Here is a 17,999-nt window from a genome sequence, read left to right as displayed (position 1 = left end):
GTACTGCATACGTACCCCAGAACTTAAAGACTAATAATAAAAAAAAGATATACCAAAAGGAAATATAATAAATTATAGCCTTCTGGGAAAAATTGCATTGTAATTGCATGTAATTATTTCAACTCAGGTTGATTTTGTTCACCCTGTCATATTAGAGATATGAAATCTGAGGCGCACAGGATTACACAATTTTTTGGCAACTTCAGATTTTGCCTTTTCCCTTTTCACATATATACAATAATGGATTGCTTGCGAATCATGTTAGGTAGAGCTTTTCTGGTTGATGATAGTGTTGCTCCAGTTACTGATATTGGTGCATATTAAGCATCCTCAGAAGTGCTTTTTTCTTCCAATGTTTCACTAAGACTTCTCAGTAGGGGGCATCTATCTTAAAATCTAGCTTCTTTTTAGTTTCTGTAGAAGATCTGTTTTGAGTCATCACAATAGAGTATTTGCTGTCCTATTAATATGCCTAAACTAGTCAGTTCTTTAATCTAGTTTTAAAGTTCAGTTAGAGGAACTGTTGTAATTTCTCCTGTTTACCAGCTGATCCTCTCTTGCTAAGCCACATACAATCTGCAGGAAGAAAAAATTGTGCTGTGCACAATAGTATCCACAAATCAGTACTACCTACCATATTATGCTTCAGGAAATACAAAGGTATACTCTGTTCATATGGAAGATTACAGATTTCTATGATATTATTCCTGAGAATACATATTTAAAAGTTGTAAGAATTAAAGAAAAAAACTACATTATGTTTAACTAAGCCCAATTCTTATACAAATTGAATTTTTATTTCTGTAACTCCTTCTCTCCTAATAATAGAGAAATACTTTGAACTTTTACAAAAATCTAAATGCTTTAATCATCAGGTAACATCAGAAAACTCATTTTTATGATACACACACCCAATGCAGAACTACATGTACAGTTGCAGAGTTGAATGGGTTATACAATGCACAGCTCCAGGATATGTCATTCTCATTAGAGTCCATGAAAACGTTATCATTTTCTGTTGGACAGCACGCGACAAGTAAGTAGGATACATTGGCCCTGTGAAACACATATATGAGCAGAAAAGGAAAAAACACAGACGAATCTTATCTTTGTTCAGAATTGACACAACTTCATGACACACCTTTTAAGTTAGTTTAAGTCAGTTTAAACATCAGTTTTCATGGTTAAATTCAGGTTTAATTAGAAAATCCATTCCCAACCAGGACAAGTAGACTTGACAGTTCTACTTCTGTGTTTTGTTGCTGGATAAGCAGTTTCTTTCATGTAAGACTGCTGAATGGCTAGAGCTGTAAAGTAGTATAAAGAAAAATACTGACCTTCTCACCCCGGTTATATTCAGTCTTATTCAAACTGCATGTGATTGGAAAATGACCACATTTGGAGGAAGAATAAAATATTTAAAGGCAACAGGGACTGTTTTAATATTTTTTCAATTTGAAACAAACCACTACAACATAGGATTGTTACTACACATACATCCAAATAGACACATTGCAAAGTATTTTATTCAATAATAATACATGTACACTCACATAGAGCAGGAATATAAGTAAATATTTACCTCCTACTCAGAGCTCTAAGGAGCAACAAAAACAAAAAGCTAAAATATGTTCCTTTGATGCAAAATGGAGAAAAGAAAAACCCTTAGGGAAAGATTAAAATAGCCTTAAAAATATTAATGGTGTTTGAAGGTAACAACAATGAAGTTTTAAAGTTCATTTGTATTTTTGTTCTGTTAGCCTCTGTTTCCTTAAGTGCTAATCAGATCAATAATCTCCTGGGAGGTTGGCAGTACAGTGCTTATCCTACTTTGCTAAACATTTCATTAAACAAAACCTCAAGAAGTACTGAAAAACCAAACAATACCTAAACCCAAAATAAATAAATGAATAAATAAGCACACACAGATACATCTCTACAAGAAGAAAAATGAGGATTCATGATCGTATTTCAGAAGACAAACAACTGGATGTTGTTTTGTAGCAAAAAAATGTCGTGCAGGGAGTCAGAAGTAGTTTTCCATTCTGTTTCTGGTGTCAACTACCTCTCTGACACCAGCAAATAGTTTAGTGTACCTCTACTTCCATTTCCTCATCTGAAAAATGAGGTAAAATATTTTCTTCACTTGTAAAGTTGTTTAAAGAACTAAACTCATAACAGAATGGAAGTTGTTGGCATAATTAGGTATTAACTACTGGTTGCTTTTGACAGCATTAATATAAAAGTTTTGATGAATACTAAAGAATAGAAGATATGCAGTAGTTTCTTAAAAATAAGGCATTCATCCACATCTGTACTTAGCCAAATCTGTATTTTTCACCCTGAAATATCTTTTTTCTGACTGCTTAACAAACCAAATGTCTTTGCCTCCTCAAAACATAATTCCAGACTAATTTTCTTTGTGATATCTGTCCAGATTAAACACTATATATCAAACTATTATGGAAACATACCTAGAAGTTACATGCTGAGATAATTTTTAAAATGTAGCCCAAATCAATGTTGAAAAGAGGTAAGATAGAATAATAAAGAAAAAAATACAAAATTAATAAGAGGGTTTGTGAATACTTGGAAGAGAGAATTTTAGCTACTCAAAACCATCATTGTTTCATTAAGTGATATTAGATCAATCTAATCCCATATCCATTTTGATGGCCTAATTGTATTTGTAGATCATAAATGTGACAAATGTTGTTATATTTTTATTTCAGTAAGATATTCAATAAATTTTCCTGTGTAATCTTTATCGCAAGGTTAATAAACATTGGCTAGCAGCTTACAATGGCAGGGGACCTCCCAAGTAGGTGCTCTTTATGGTTTTATGCTTTAGTTACTATACTTATTAACATGGTTGGGAACATAGAAAATGTGCTAATCAAATGTGCAAATAATACTGGGGCAGTAGCCAGTGTACTAAATAACATAATTGTACCTTTTTTAATTAATTATTTTTATTTTTAATTTCTGTGAGTGCATAGTAGGTATATATTTTGTGGGTTACAAGAGAGATTTTGATACAGGCATGCAATGTGTAATAATCACATGAGGGTAAATAGGGTATCCATTATCTCAAGAATTTATCCTTTGTGTTACAAACTGTCCAATTATACTTTTATTTAACAATGCATAAACAAATTATTTTTTAACTATAGTCACCCCTTTCTGCTAGCAAATACTAGGTCTTATTCATTCTTTCTAACAATTGATAAATGACTGAATGGTAGTTGTGGACTCTGAAGGCATTGGAGATGTTTTGTTAACACAGGTGCCATGCCACCTGCCAGAGCATTGGCCTCAGAGGCCTCTGGTTCCTAATCCATATGTCTGCAGGGCAAAGAGCAAATCAGATTGAAAAGGTGGAGGAGGTCTACTTGTTTTCTTTTTTTGTACCCAATAACCGTCCTCATTCCCCACCCCCAACTCACTGCTCTCTCTAGCTTCTAGTAACCATCCTTCCGCTTTGTACCTCCATGAATTCAATTGTTAAAATTTTTAGGTCCCAGAAATATGTGAGAAAATGTGAAGCTTGTCTTTTTGTGCCTGCCTTATTTCATTTAACCTAATAATCTCCAGTTCCATCCATGCTGTAAATGACAGGATCTCATTCCCTTTTTATGGCTGAATAGTACTCCATGCTGTATAGGTGCCACATGTTCTTTATCCACTCATCTGTTGATGGACACTTAAGCTGCTTCCAAATCTTGGCTATTGTAAGTAGTGTTGTAATAAACACAGGCGTGCAGATATCTCTTTAGTAAACTGATTTCTTTTCCTTTGAGTATATATCTAGGAGTAGAATTACTGGAGATTATTGCAGAATATGGTAGCTTTAATTTTAGTTTTTTAAGGAGCCTCCAGACTGTTCTCCATTGTGGTTCTACAAATATACATTCCTACCAATAGTGTATAAGCATTCCTTTTTCTCCACATTTTTGCCAGCATCTGTTATTGCCTGTCTTTTGGATAAAGGGAATTTTAACTGGTGAGATGATATCTTATTGTAGTTTTGATTTGCATTTCTCTGATGATCAGTGGTATTGAGCACATTTTCATATACCTGTTTGTCATTTGTATGTCTTCTTTAGAGAAGTGTCTATTCAGATATTTTGCCCATTTTTAAAATCAAGTAGTTTTTTTCCATTGAGTTGAATTCTTTACATATTCTGGTTATTAATCTTTTGTCAGATACATAAATTGCCAAAACTTTCTCCCATTCTGTAGGTTGTTTTGCCACTTTGTTGATTACTTCCTTTTCTCTGCAGAAGCTTTTTAACTTGATATGATTCCATTTGTCCATTTTTGCTTGGAATGCCTGTGCTTGTTGAATATTACTCAAGAAATCTTTGACATCTCCAATATCCTGGGGTGTTTCTCCAATGTTTTCTTTCAGTTTTATGGCTTGAGGTCTTAGATGTAAGTGTGTAATATATTTTGATTGTATTTTTGTATATGGCAAAAGATAGGAGTCTAGCTTCATTCTTTGGCATATGAATATTCAGATTTCCCTGCACCATTGATTGAAGAGACTGTCCTTTCTCCAATATATGCTCTTCACACCTTTGTTAAAAATGAGTTCACTATAGATGTATGGATTTATTTTTATGTTCTACATTCTTTTCTGTTTTTATGCCGGTACCATGCGGTCATAGTTACTATAGCTCTGTAGAATAATTTGAAGTCAGATAATGTGATTATTCCAGTGTTGTTCAGTGTAATATTGGCCTCCTAAAATGAGTTTGGCAGTATTTCCTCCTCTGCTATTTTTTGGATCAGTTTGAGTAGGATTGGTATTAATTTTTCTTTAAATGTTTGGTAGAACTCAGCAGTGATGTTATTGGGCCCCACACTTTTCTTTGCTGGGAAACTTTTTATTGTGGCTTTAATGTTGTCACTTGTTACTGATCTGTTCAATAGCAAGCAACAACTTAAAGCCGTAATAAAAAGTTCTGGTTTGGGGGTTCCTTGTAGTTCAATCTTGGTAGGCTGTATGTGTCTAGGAATTTATACATATTTTTTCTAAATTTTTCCAATTTATTGGGACAAAGTTGATCATAGTAGCCACTAAGGATGCCTTTAGTTTCTGTGCTATCACTTGCAATGCCTCTTTTTTCATCTCTTAATTTATTTATTTAGGTCTTCTCTCTTTTTTGCTTAGTCGGGCTAATGCTTTGTCAGCTTTGTTTAATTTTCCAACAAAACAACTTTTTGTTTGGTTGACCCATTGTACTGTTTTCTTTATTTCAATTTCATTTGTTTCTCCTGTGATAGTAATTTCTTTTCTTCAATTCATTTTGGGTTTCGTTTGCTCTTGCTTTTCTAGTTTTTTAAGATGCATCATTGTTCATTTGGAGTTTTTCTTCTGTCTTAATATAGGTGCCATAGCTATAAACTTCCCTTTTAGTACTGCTTTCACTATACCTCACAGATTTTGATATGTTGTGTTTCCATGGTTCATTGTTTCAAGAAATTTTTCCATTTTTTTCTTTTTTCATTGAACTGCTCATCATTCAGGACCATACTGTTTAACATCCATTTGTTTGTATAGTTTCCAAAATTCCTCTTATTATTCCTCTAGTTATATTTCATTGTGTTCAGATAAAATGCTTGCTATTATTTTGTTTTTGTTTTTGTTTTTTTCGAAATGTTTTCTGCCTTGTTGGGTGTCCTAACACATTGTCTATTCTTAAGAATGATCCATGTGCTGAGGTGAAGAATGTACATTCTGCAGTCATTGGACAAAATGCTTTGTAAATATCTGTTAGGTCCATTTGGTCTATAGAGCAGATTACATCCAATGTTTCTTTGTGGATTTTTCCTCTGGAAGATCTATCCGTCCAATGCTGAAAGTGGGGTGAAGTCTCCAGCTATTATTGTATTGGGATCTATCTCTCTCTTTAGCTCTAATAATATTTGCTATTTTGAATTCTCTGTCTAAAAGGTCCTATATCTCTGTCTCTCCAGGATTGGTCCCCAGTGCCTTATTTAGTTCATTTGGTGAAGTCATGATTTCCTGGATGTTCTCAATGCTTGTTCATGTTCATTGGTCTCAGGGCATTGACGAGGTGGGTGTTTATTTTAGTCTTCATAGTCTGGGCTTGTTTGTACCATCCTTCTTGGGAAGGCTTTCCAGGTATTCAAAAGCAATTGGGTATTGTAAGCTAAGCCATATCTGCATTAGAGCACATCTAAAGCCCAGTAATGCTGTAGTTGTTGGTGACTTGTAGAGGTACCACCTTAGTGATCTCGGAAAAGATCCACAAGAATTCTGTGGATTACCAGCCAGAGACTCTCATTCCTCTCCCTTACTTTCTTCCAAACAAAAGAGCCTCTCTGTCTTTGTTAAGCTGCCTGGAGCTGGGGATGGCATGACATAAGCACCTCCGTGACCCCCACTAATGGGACTTCTGTGAGTCCAGCCTGAAGCCAGCATAGCACTGGGTCTCACCCAAGGCCCACTGTAACCACTGCCTGGCTACCATTTATGTTCAAGGCCTCAGGGCTCTACAATCAGTGGTTGGAAAAGCTAGCTACGCTTACGTCCTTCCCTTTACAGTGGCGAATTTCCCCATACCCCAAGTGGGTCTTTCCAGGAGCCAGGGACTAAAGTGAAAAATATGAGAAGTCTACCTTGTACTTTACTTTACTGTAGCTGAGCTGGCCCTTAAACTATGAGATGCAATCCTCTACTCTTCCCTCCCCTTTCCACAGGCAGAGGAGCCTTAACCCATGGCCACCACCACCACAGGTCCATAAGGAGTATTGCCAGGCTACTGAGGTTCACTTCAGGTGCAAGACCTCTTCAGCCAGTTTGTGGTAAATGCTGCCATGTCTGGCACTCTCTCTTCAGGGCAGTGGACTTCCTTCTGGCCCAGGTCAGGTCCAGTAATGCCATCCAAGAATCAAGGCCTGGAACTGGTGACTCTAAAAGCCCAGGTGGTGCCCTCCCAACTGTGGCTAATTTAGTAGCTAATGTGCAAGGCAAAGACTGCTTTATTTTTCTTCAGCTTTTCTCAAGCAGAAGAAGTCTCTCACTATAGCCACCACAGCTGGGAATAGGCTGAGTCTCACCCAAGACCCATGGCATACTACTTGGATATAGCTGCTGGTTATTCAAGGCCCAAGGGCTCTTTTAGTCAGCAGGTGTTGTATTTTGCTGGGTCCTTTCCTTTATGGCAGCAGGTTCCCTTCTGGCCCAGGATGTGTCTAGAAATATTTTCTGAAAGGTAGGACCTAGAATGTGGCCTCATGACTCTGCCCGTTGCCCAATCCTACTGTGCCTGAGCTGTTATCCAAGATGCAAGACAAAATCCTCTTTACTCTTCCCTCTTCTCTCCTCAAGAGGAAGGAAGGGTTGTTTTTTGGAGTGAGAGCTGTGTTGACTGGGGTTGGGGGAGGGATATCACAAGCACTGCCTTAGTCACCCTTGCTTGTGTCTCAGTAGGTAGCATGCTCCCAAGTCCACTGGCTCCAAGCCCATTTCAGCACTAGGACATGTCCAGGAGTTGTAGTCTTTGTGGCCTAGACTGCTTTTCAAGTTTATTTAAGGTCCTGGAGCACTTTAGCCAACAGTGGTGGGGCTTGCTGGAACTCATATTCAGACTGCTGAGATGGGTGGTTCCCCTCTGGCTAGGGCTCATCTAAATGGTCCCTATATGGATGGGTGATGGCTGAGTTCAGCCCAGTTTTGCTTTCAGCTGTGACAGGGCAGCACTGAGTTCAATGCAGTGTCTCACAATCGCTGTACTCTCCCTCTCCCTAGCACACAGATTCTTTCTCCATGCCACATAGCTTTTGCTGGGAGATGATGGGAGAGGGGTGGAATCCTGAATTCAAGAAAGTCTTTTCTAACCTCTTCAATGCTGCTTTCAGACACATGAAGTTAAAACCAGGTACTGTGAATGCACACCTGATTTTTGGTTTCTTTGCCAAAAACAACACTTTCATAAGACTTAGATAGTTGTTAAATTTGGTGTTCTGTCCAGTGGCATGGGATAGGCCAACTTGCTCTCCCCTATGTTGAATTATAATGTTTAAAAATGCCAATAAACTAAATTTAAAAGCCAAAATAAGATTAAATGTCATATTAATACCCTTATGGTATTAAGTGATATTACCTATGTGTTATTAATCTCCTTAAAATGTGGCTGCCAAAATACATATAGACCCAACTGATATTCCTCTAATGCCTGCAAATAACAATGACTCTCGCTGCATCAGAGTTTGCTTAAAAGCACAAAAAATAGTTTTTGATGAGCATCCTTTATGTTAAAAAAAATCCCAAAAAGCCAAAGGTTTGTAAAAGTCTATCCCAAGGAAGGAAAACCTCTTCCCTTTATTTGTTCTTGGCACAGCTGAGTCAGGCTAGAACACTGCAAAAGATTTCACTAAATAGTAAGTGGAACCAAACTGACTGGAGAGATATTCTTTCAAAAACCACATAAACAGAAGCCTTAAGATCAATTACCACAAGTTGATATGGGGTCAAAGAAAAACAACATTCTAAATCCAGAATCCACTTACACAAAGCTCTTTAGCTGCATTATATATTAAATTGAAATGTTAAAACCAGTCTAAAAGCCCAGCTCTACAAATTGAGCAAAAAAAATGCTTTATTCAATTTAATATGTTGTAGTAGATAAAATGGATGTTTTGGAAGATTATGTAAGAAAATGAAAAATGCTCAGGTAGCAATATTAATTGGGGTAGTAAACTGTATATGTGACTATGATTACAACTCTGCAAATATGTGATCTTTTAAAAGAAGCTTTCTAGCATGACATGCACCTGTAGTCCTAGCTACTCAGGAGGTAGAGGCAGGAGGACTGGTTGAGCCCAGGACTTTGAAGCTGCAGTGTGCTATGATCTCCCCCCGTACTGTGTGACACAGCAGGACTCTAAATAAAGAAATAAATTTAATTAGATTAAATGAGCCTTCTAAAATTATTTTAAAGGTAATATTACAAGTCCTTCATAACATTGTGTTTTGGTAATAGGCAAGGAGTGATTTATTTCTTCATTTTGCTTTTATGAATGTTCTAAATTCTCTTTAATAATTAGATAACAACTCAGATTTATTAATAACTATTACATGTATGGTATTTGTCGCTCTTCTTGCCTCATCTTATTTAATGCATGGCAAAGAGATCGTGAAACAGTTACTTCTATTATCCATTTTTATAGATGAAGATATGGAGACGCATGAAACAGTCTAGATTAATGGCTGAGAAATCCCTAGTTGTGAATTCTTTGTCGTGTGCCTATGATTCTAAATGTGGCTATTTACTTATAAGGTCCAATTTCTTAATCATCCTAAACTACAAAAGGATGCACAACATGATCCAGTTTACAAGTTAAACAATTTGATTATGCCAAAGCTAATTTATAATCTTAATGTCCATATGCCCCACATTTTATAGGCTGAGATAACTAGCAACTTATCGCCAAGTTACTGGTACAATTCTAGCAGTGTGACCTTGGATAAATTATATAATATCAATGAGTAGTAATTCTCTACCTGAAAATAGGAATAACATTTATTTTATAGAATTTTTGTGATGATTAGAAATCATACATATAAAAGGCTTAGATTAATGACTAAAGCATTCATCTTCATTGTTGTTGTTAAGTTTTATGGGAAAATTTATTCTAATTCTAAATATATTTTCTAGCACAAGTTTTCCAATTTAATTGTTCCTCTATTGTAGGAAATAGATGGAAGATAATAAGTGTAGTTTCTTCCTCTAGGCAGGCACTAATTTATCAGTCCTTATGTGGCACCAAATCTGAACACAGCCAGATATAGATGGTCTGTGATAGAAGAAACCAGATGGTCTCACTGACCTCACCCCAGGTACTGTGCTTTTGATATTATTCTAGAATGTGGTCTTTATAATTTGGTTTCTGTAGCATCCCAGGGACAAGTTCACATGTGCTGGTGTGAGTTTCATTTTGCATGTGCTGCTTTATCATGAACATGGAAGACATACTAGGTTTCTGTAGTAGAAACACTCCAGCCTCTTCCAAAGCAGAAGGCCCTGGGCTGTGGACCTTCAAAGAGAAGCAAACATACAGAGCTTTTAACAGCTCTGACTTCTGGGAATGGAACACATTGCTGAAATCACTTCTGCCCTGATCCAACAATTCATTATCTCCCAGAAACAGTGGCTTTTATAGCTGCTATGGGGTTGCTATAGTCTTCTAGAAAGAAGGAATAATCTCATTACAGACATGAATGCTCAAGCCCTTATATTAAAAGCTTTAGACTTAATTTTATTTGTCTAAATCTGTAATCAATCTAAGAGTGGGATGGAGATATTTTTATAAAACAAATTTAGAAAAGAGCTAATTTTATTTTATACAAAACAAAATTGGCCCTTTATAATAAACTCCCCAAATAGTCCAAAGAATGAATTATATTTTTATTTCCTCATTACACAGCTGGGAAATTATTGAAATGAACATGAAAATCTTGATTTCAATTCATACTTGATATGTAAAACAAGACCTTGTAAACTTCTAACATTTTCCAATGTATAAGTCTGTAATAATTTACTAAGGACACCCTATTGCCCTTAGAATTATTTTGAATCTCTTTATTGATGTAATCAGATTAATTTAACAATGAAAATTAGTCCCAACTTTAGAGATGGAATCAACACAAGTCAAGAGTATTGTCTGATTTGCCTGAGGCCTATTTTCACCCATGGAATAAATGGCACCATTGGTGGTTATTGAGTAGGTAAATAACTACAGGTCATATCTGAATCTAATGATAGGAGTAATTTCATCAAACCTAAACTTGAATGATAGCATTCCACAGAAATGGGGAGCTAGAAAAAAGTTAAGTACCTTGATTTGTAAGACATATGTATATACTCAATTAGTGTCTACACAGGGCAATTTTATTTAGAACAGTGGGGTAAGGGGAGAAGGGATGAGAGGATACCACGGAGAATAGAACTAAGTCAGATTAAAGGAGAATGGAGTCTATGAAAAGATCTCTAGTCAGTGTGTGAGAGTGAGTGTGTGTGTGTGTGTGTGTGTGTGTGTGTGTGTGTATGTATGTAACAGGGAAATGGTTACCTAACTCAGGCACTGAATTATGAACCTTGTGTGAGGTAAGGTTTTACTTGTGGTAAAATACCCTGGGAATTGAAGGTGAGACACCCATCACTCTCTGAACCAGGAAGCAGCTAGGGGATGCCTTTCCCTGCCATAAAAGTATGAAATGGAGCTTCTGTGCAACACCAGGATCTTGAACTACTGAACAGAAGGAAGCTTAGCATTGGCAAACTAAAGACCAATTTAGCAAGTCAATAGCCAGTGAGTGCTCAGTGAGGCATGATAATGCCTTTATAGTATTTAGTGATTCTGAGGAGCAGCTATACATGTCTGGTATATTTCTCAGTAGAGATACATAGTGTTAATAACCAATTTCCAGAGTAAGGCACCATCTCTTTCACAGAATTTCCAAAAGTATAACAACTTGACGACGTCTTCATTGAGAACTTTTTTTCTATAACTGGTATTCATACTCAGGCCAAAGGAAAGATACCCCAGCTCCACCTGCGATGACAATTGCCCTTCTATTTCTAGAAAGATGATTTTGATCAAAACTAAGTTTCATGTAACATCAGAAATCTTTGTACTTTCAAACTATTTCTCATTCTCTGACTGAAACTGGATATTAATTTCCAATCCAAATTATATAGCTTCTTCCCTCTGAAACCAAAAGGAAAAGAAAATAAACTGTCATCTCTTCTTGTCCTTGGACTCCACCACTGGTCATTTCTTCGAGCCTTTCAAGCATTAGTCAATATTTTATTAACGTATTCACATTTCAAAAGAAGAAGAAGAAAAAAAGAAAACCTGCATGCATTCTCAAAACACCATACGTTTCCTCTTTTCCTATTTGATTATAATGAATAAAGCAATGAGTCTGTCAGATAAACATGATTATAATAGTTTTTTATTAAAACAGTGAAGATTTTAAAATTATGTTGTGTGATGGCATCCAAAATGAGAATAATGTTAGGAATTTTAAGATTCTCCTTTTTTCCATATTCTTTATAGAAAATATAAAAGAAAAATCAGTGTCATTGAAAGATTTTCATTAGAAAGACAGAAGTCATGGATTATAATAAAAATAGATTTATTGAGCTAAAAATAGTGAGTAGGCAGCATTTTCAAAATTTTAAATGAATTCCATGATAAAATATTTACAGTATGTATTTTCTTTCTCTGGGAATTATTACATTTTAGTATATTCATTAACCTCAAGATTATTCACCAGTTATTAAAATTTTAAACATTTAAGTAGATATATAGAAGCGACACTACTAACTTTCCCTTTCTACAGAGAAAAACACTTTATTTGTTTTTGGCTTTCTATTTAATAGAATAGAGGATATACTGGAGGAAACAGCTAACAAAGCACATCAGGAAGTAAACTCAATATACTTGCCTTTGGGTTCCTTTCTTTAGAAATTAAATCTACAGAGGTATTGGTGAATGTATTCTACAGTTATTGTTTGAATTTGTAGCATTTAAAATTTTCAGATAAAAAAGCCAACTCCAGAAAATACAACTTAATAACTATGTTTAAAATATTAAAAATAAAATTTAAAAACAGTGCTATGTATTCATCTTTAAGATCTTTTTGACTCAATGAAGTCAGAATATGTTGAATACCAAAATAAATGTGTTGCAACAAAAATTTCACCAACCCCAGGAAGGTATATAGAATATCTCTAAGGCCTGGTGGTTGTGAGTGACAGCTGTGTTAATTGGAAATCTGCTTCATAAACTAGTAAACAGAGCAAACTAGTTATTGCAGAACTGAAATCTAACTAGATCACCAGAAGGATTCTCTGTCTTTGTCCCCACCTCACTACAAGGCATTTTCATGGTCAATTACTGCTGAACAGACTATCCAGAAGAGGAAAATGCATCAGCAATCTATTTATTCAAACCTCATCTCAAAAACAAACATAAATAATTTAAGAAGAGAAAAAGGGTTTAAATGTGTGCTAGCAAGCATCTAAGCATAGTAATTTCATAGCCTTGAAAATTAAGAATGTAATGGTTTCATATTTTCACATCAAGCATTACTGATTTTTTTTTTATTTAAAGAGCAGTTTCTTGTGTGCGCTTTTAAATTGTTCCAAATTAACTTTTATATTTAGAACATGGTCATCTTTGTTCCAACATTTTCAAATTCCACAATAAACAGTAATCTTTGTAACTGATTAAAATGGGCTTTATAAATTTGGAAAAAGCTAAATTACAGATTATGACTTTTCCCCAGTATATATTAATCTCATTGAAAATGAAATTTAGCTGGTATTTTATATGTAATAGAGGAATATAATTTGTTTTTATATTAGTACTAGTCTTGACCTAAGTATTTACAAATCAATACTAATTTTATGTTTAATGGCATCTATAAATGTCTTTATGCAGGAAGTTTAATTTTTGTGCTGTAGTTACAAATGCATTTTTAAGTACACAGAGAATTTTAAAAGGGCAGAAGAGAATTTAAAGGTGTTATTTACATAAATGTAAAAGCCCTTAATGTGGAGAAATCTCTCATCCAAAATTTCAAATACTTGCTTGACTCTGGAGGCCTGGCACAATAAGGAATTAGGATTCCTCCTAAGAACTACACATCCAAAGGCTGTCCTGAAAGACTTTCAGTACTTGATGATGCTCTTTTGGGTACCACCACCTAGATGCCCATTTAGGTTGCTCTCTTCCCCACTATCTACTATCCCCTGTGGTCTCTTTTCGGCTCTGCCCAAACTAGTGGTTCTCAAAGAAAGGTAGCCATGGATTGAAATGACTTGGGTAGCTTTTAAGAACTCATTGTCCAGATCATACTTCAAATAAATCAAAATCTTGGGGCTGTGTGTGTGTGTGTGTGTGTGTGTGTTTATAGTTGTGGTGATGGTAAGGAGGGTGGTGAGGTGAAGAGGGTCAACTATCAGTACTTAAAAAATATCCAGCCTGGGCAACATGGAGAAACCTTGTCTCTAAGAAAGCACAAAAAATTAGCTGGGTGTTGTGGTGCAAGCCTGTGTTCCCAGCTACTTGCTTGGGTGGCTGAGGTGGGAGGATCATTTGAGCCTGGAGGTTGAGGCGGCAATGAGTTGTGATCATGCCACTGGACTCCAGCCTGAGTGATAGACTGAATCCCTGTCTCAGAAAAAAATTATATATATCCCAGATGATTCCCATGTGCAGCCAAAGTTCAGCATCACAACCCCAGACATTCCATTCTCCTTTGTATTTATTTCTCCTTTTCCAATTATATTTTCCACCAAATCTATAACCTGCTTCATGTTCTCATCTGTAACCACATGTGCCCACAAATTTTTGCCTAAAGGCTCGTGCTGTCCATTCCTGAAAGTATGTAGATTAGGCCTGGCTGGCCATTGCCCATTAGGCCCATAAGAACAGCTGACTTCCTTCTCACTAGTTCTATTTTCTTTGGACCAATGGAAAGCTATAGCCTGGTAACTTGCTTCTTTTCACCATTGCCCTCTCCAGCCATTTCACACACAGTAGCCGGGTTAGCATTTTTGTATGAAAACAAGATCAAGTCACTTTCCTATTGAAACCTCTCCACTGACTTTCCACTAATATCTCAATGCAACAGCACTGCACAGGATACTTTTATCTACTGGCTAAAGTTGTCCCTCAGTGCAATTACACAGCGTAAAATCACCCTATTTTATTTTCTTCGTAGTACTTATCCCTAAATAAATATTTTTTTACTCATCTCACTTGGGATTTTTTCAGTCTCATCAATAGAATTTCAGGTACCATGTCCATCTCATTTATCTTGTAACGCTAATACCCAGGAGTGTACATGCACAGAATAGATACTTTAACTGGTATTTATCAAATGCAAGAAGTCACTGTGATTTCTGACTTCCCAACATCATGTCATAGCTATCTAGCTGTAGCTGCGCTAGCAGGCCCTGTACTCCTGAAACCACAGTTATCTGTGGGACATCAGAGAATATGTTCAGAATTCTGTTTCTCATTCTTATCCATGAATGCAAAATAAGAAACTTAATTCATAAGGCATATCCCTAGAGTCCTTGAGAATCTCATTTCTTGCAAACTATCCCCAGGCTCTCTCATTTTTGACCTCTAACATTTCTATGGCAGTGAAAAAACATCCCCAGACAGATAGCTTTCTATTAGCATGGATAATTGAGAGTTAACAAGGCACTATTATCTTTCCAGGTGATACCCAAATTACTTTAGGTAATTTTTAAAGTGTTACCAATTTGGAAATGCATGGATTATTTTAGTCAGCGGTGTATAATTAAAAAAATGATTATTTCAGGGAATGGATTGATATCTAGATAAGACGACTTTATGTATTTCTTAAAACACCTACTTACCAATACACAATAATACAATTTAGAATAAGACAGTTTCAAACTCCTTCCAGTGGCAACCAATACATAGGTATGTGTATGCAAATTAGTTCCAGCATAAAACTCCTTCTTTGTCCTTCAAAAATATTCCCGTTGACATTGTTTACCAAAGTTTCTCCACAGATATGGAGCCAAACTAACTGTCCCTCCCTTTAGTGATGCAAAATACGACCTCTAACACAATAGCTGTGACCAAATTGGACTAGACAAAAATGTCAGTAACTCAAACATGAAATTGCCTTTTTTCCTCCAAGCTATTCAGCTTTATTGGGGATGAAAATTAAACAAATAAACTATGAAATCTGTATCTTGACAGATGGTATGATAAATATTCTAGGAAGTGTTTGATTCCAATTTTAAGGCTAGTAGGATTTCCTCCAAAATTTCTAATTTCTAGGAAGAAATGTCTAGTTTCTAAAGGAGATTTTGATTATACTGATACAAGATAACCATACCAAACCCTGTTATCCTCATATATATATATATATATATATATATATATATATATATATATATATATATATATATATATGAGGAAAAACAGCAGAGGGTAGGCTAACTATCCATCATTTCAAATTAGTACAATGGTTATACTAGGATCATTCCTCATATTGAGCATTATAATTTCTCATTCTTGAAAGAAAACTTTCAGAGGAAGGCAATCGTAGTGAAGACTATTCAGAGTTTAGTTCGTATAGTTTTAAAATATCCCATGATAAAACACCATAAATTGCTTTAAAAACTAAATGATAAAAAGGCAAAATATTATTAGAGACTCTCTAAAAGATGTGGAAGTTAGTATCCTTAATGTACAATAGGTTCTCATAAACCAATTTATAATAAATATTCTAATTTAAATACTCCAATTGAAAATGATCAAAAACCTTAAATCAAAAGAAATACAAATTGACCACATACCACTGTCAATATTTGACAGATCAATGAGACAGAAAATTAACAAGGATGTCCAGGTCTTGAACTCAGATATGAATCAAGTGGACCTAATACACATCCACAGAGCTTTCCACCCCAAATCCACAGAATATACAGTCTTCTCAGCACATCACACTTATTCTAAAATTGACCACATAATTGGAAGTAAAACATTCCTAAGCAAATATAAAAGAATAGAAATCATAACAGTCTCTCAGAACACAGTGCAATCAAATTAGTACTCAGGATTTTGATTATATCAGATCTAGAAGAATGATAAATGTACTAGTAGATCTAGAATAAATGATAAATTCCTGGACATTTACACTCTCCCAAGACTAAACCAGGAAGTTGTTGAATCCCAGATCAATAGATCAATAACAAGGTCTGAAATTGGGGTAGGAATTAATAGCCTACCAACCAAAAATGTCCAGGACCAGACAGGTTCAGAGCTGAATTCTACCAGAGGTACAAAGAGGATCTGGTACTATTTTTTCTGAAACTATTCTAAACAACACAAAAAGAGGGAATCCTCCCTAACTCAGTTTATGAGACCAACATCATCCTAATACCAAGATCTGGCAGAGATACAACTAAAGAAGAAAATTTCAGGCCAATATCCATGATGAACATTGCTGTGAAAATTCTAAATAAAATACTGGCAAGCTGAATCCAACAACACATGAAAAAGTTTATCTATCACAATCAAGTCGACTTCAACCCGGGGATGCAAGACTCGTTCAACATATGCAAATACATAAACGTAATCAATCACATAAACAGAACCAAAGACAAAAACCACATGATTATCTCAATAGATGTAGAGAAGGCCTTTGACAAAATTCAACAGCCCTTTATGCTAAAAAGTATCAATAAACTAGGTATCGATGGAACTTATCTCAAAATATTAAGAACTATTTATAATAAAGCCATAGCAATATAATACTGAATGGGCAAAAACTGGAAGCATTTCCTTTGAAAACTGGTACAAGACAAGGATGCCCTCTCTCACCACTCCTATTCAATATAGTATTGGAAGTTCTGGCCAGGGCAATTAGACAAGAAAAAGAAATAAAGGTATTCAATGAGGAAGAGAGGAAGTCAAATTGTCTCTATTTGCAAATGACATGAGTGCTTATTTAGAAGACCCCATGGTCTCAGCCCAAAATCTCTTAAAGCTGATAAGCAACTTCAGCAAAGTCTCAGGATACAAAATCAATGTACAAAAATCACAGGCATGCCTATACACCAATAGCAAACAGAGAGCCAAATCATGAGTGAACTCCCATTCACAGTTGCTACCAAGGGAATAAAATACCTAGGAATACAACTAACAAGGGATGTGAAGGTCCTCTTAAAGGAGGACTGCAAACCACTGCTCAAGGAAATAAGAGAGGACACAACCAGAGAGAAAAAACATTCCATGCTTGTGGTTAGGAAGAATCAATATCATGAAAATGGCGATACTGCCCAAAGTAATTTATAGATTCAATGATATCCCCATCAAGCTACCATTGACTTTCTTCACAGAATTGGAAAAAAAATCTTAAACTTCATATGGAACCAAAAAAGAGCCCACATAGCCAAGACAATCCT

General features: G+C 35.6%; 1 protein-coding gene and 1 long non-coding RNA gene across 4 annotated transcripts in view; one reads left to right on the top strand and one right to left on the bottom strand.

Annotated features, from left to right (window-relative positions):
• LRP1B (LDL receptor related protein 1B) overlaps window positions 1-17,999 on the bottom strand; it is a 1,911,091-nt gene that overhangs the window by 1,504,338 nt on the left and 388,754 nt on the right. The window lies entirely within an intron of this gene.
• Window positions 1,822-10,094, top strand: LOC119470299. The gene is made up of 3 exons (XR_005199180.1): window positions 1,822-2,128; window positions 5,983-6,083; window positions 9,766-10,094. It is a non-coding gene; the product is annotated as an uncharacterized LOC119470299 (long non-coding RNA).

Source organism: Cebus imitator, unplaced genomic scaffold (assembly GCF_001604975.1).
Source record: "Cebus imitator isolate Cc_AM_T3 unplaced genomic scaffold, Cebus_imitator-1.0 Scaffold27, whole genome shotgun sequence".
NCBI lineage: Eukaryota > Metazoa > Chordata > Mammalia > Primates > Cebidae > Cebus > Cebus imitator.
Note: the sequence above shows the minus strand (reverse complement) of the source record. Positions and strands in the feature narration are given on the sequence as shown.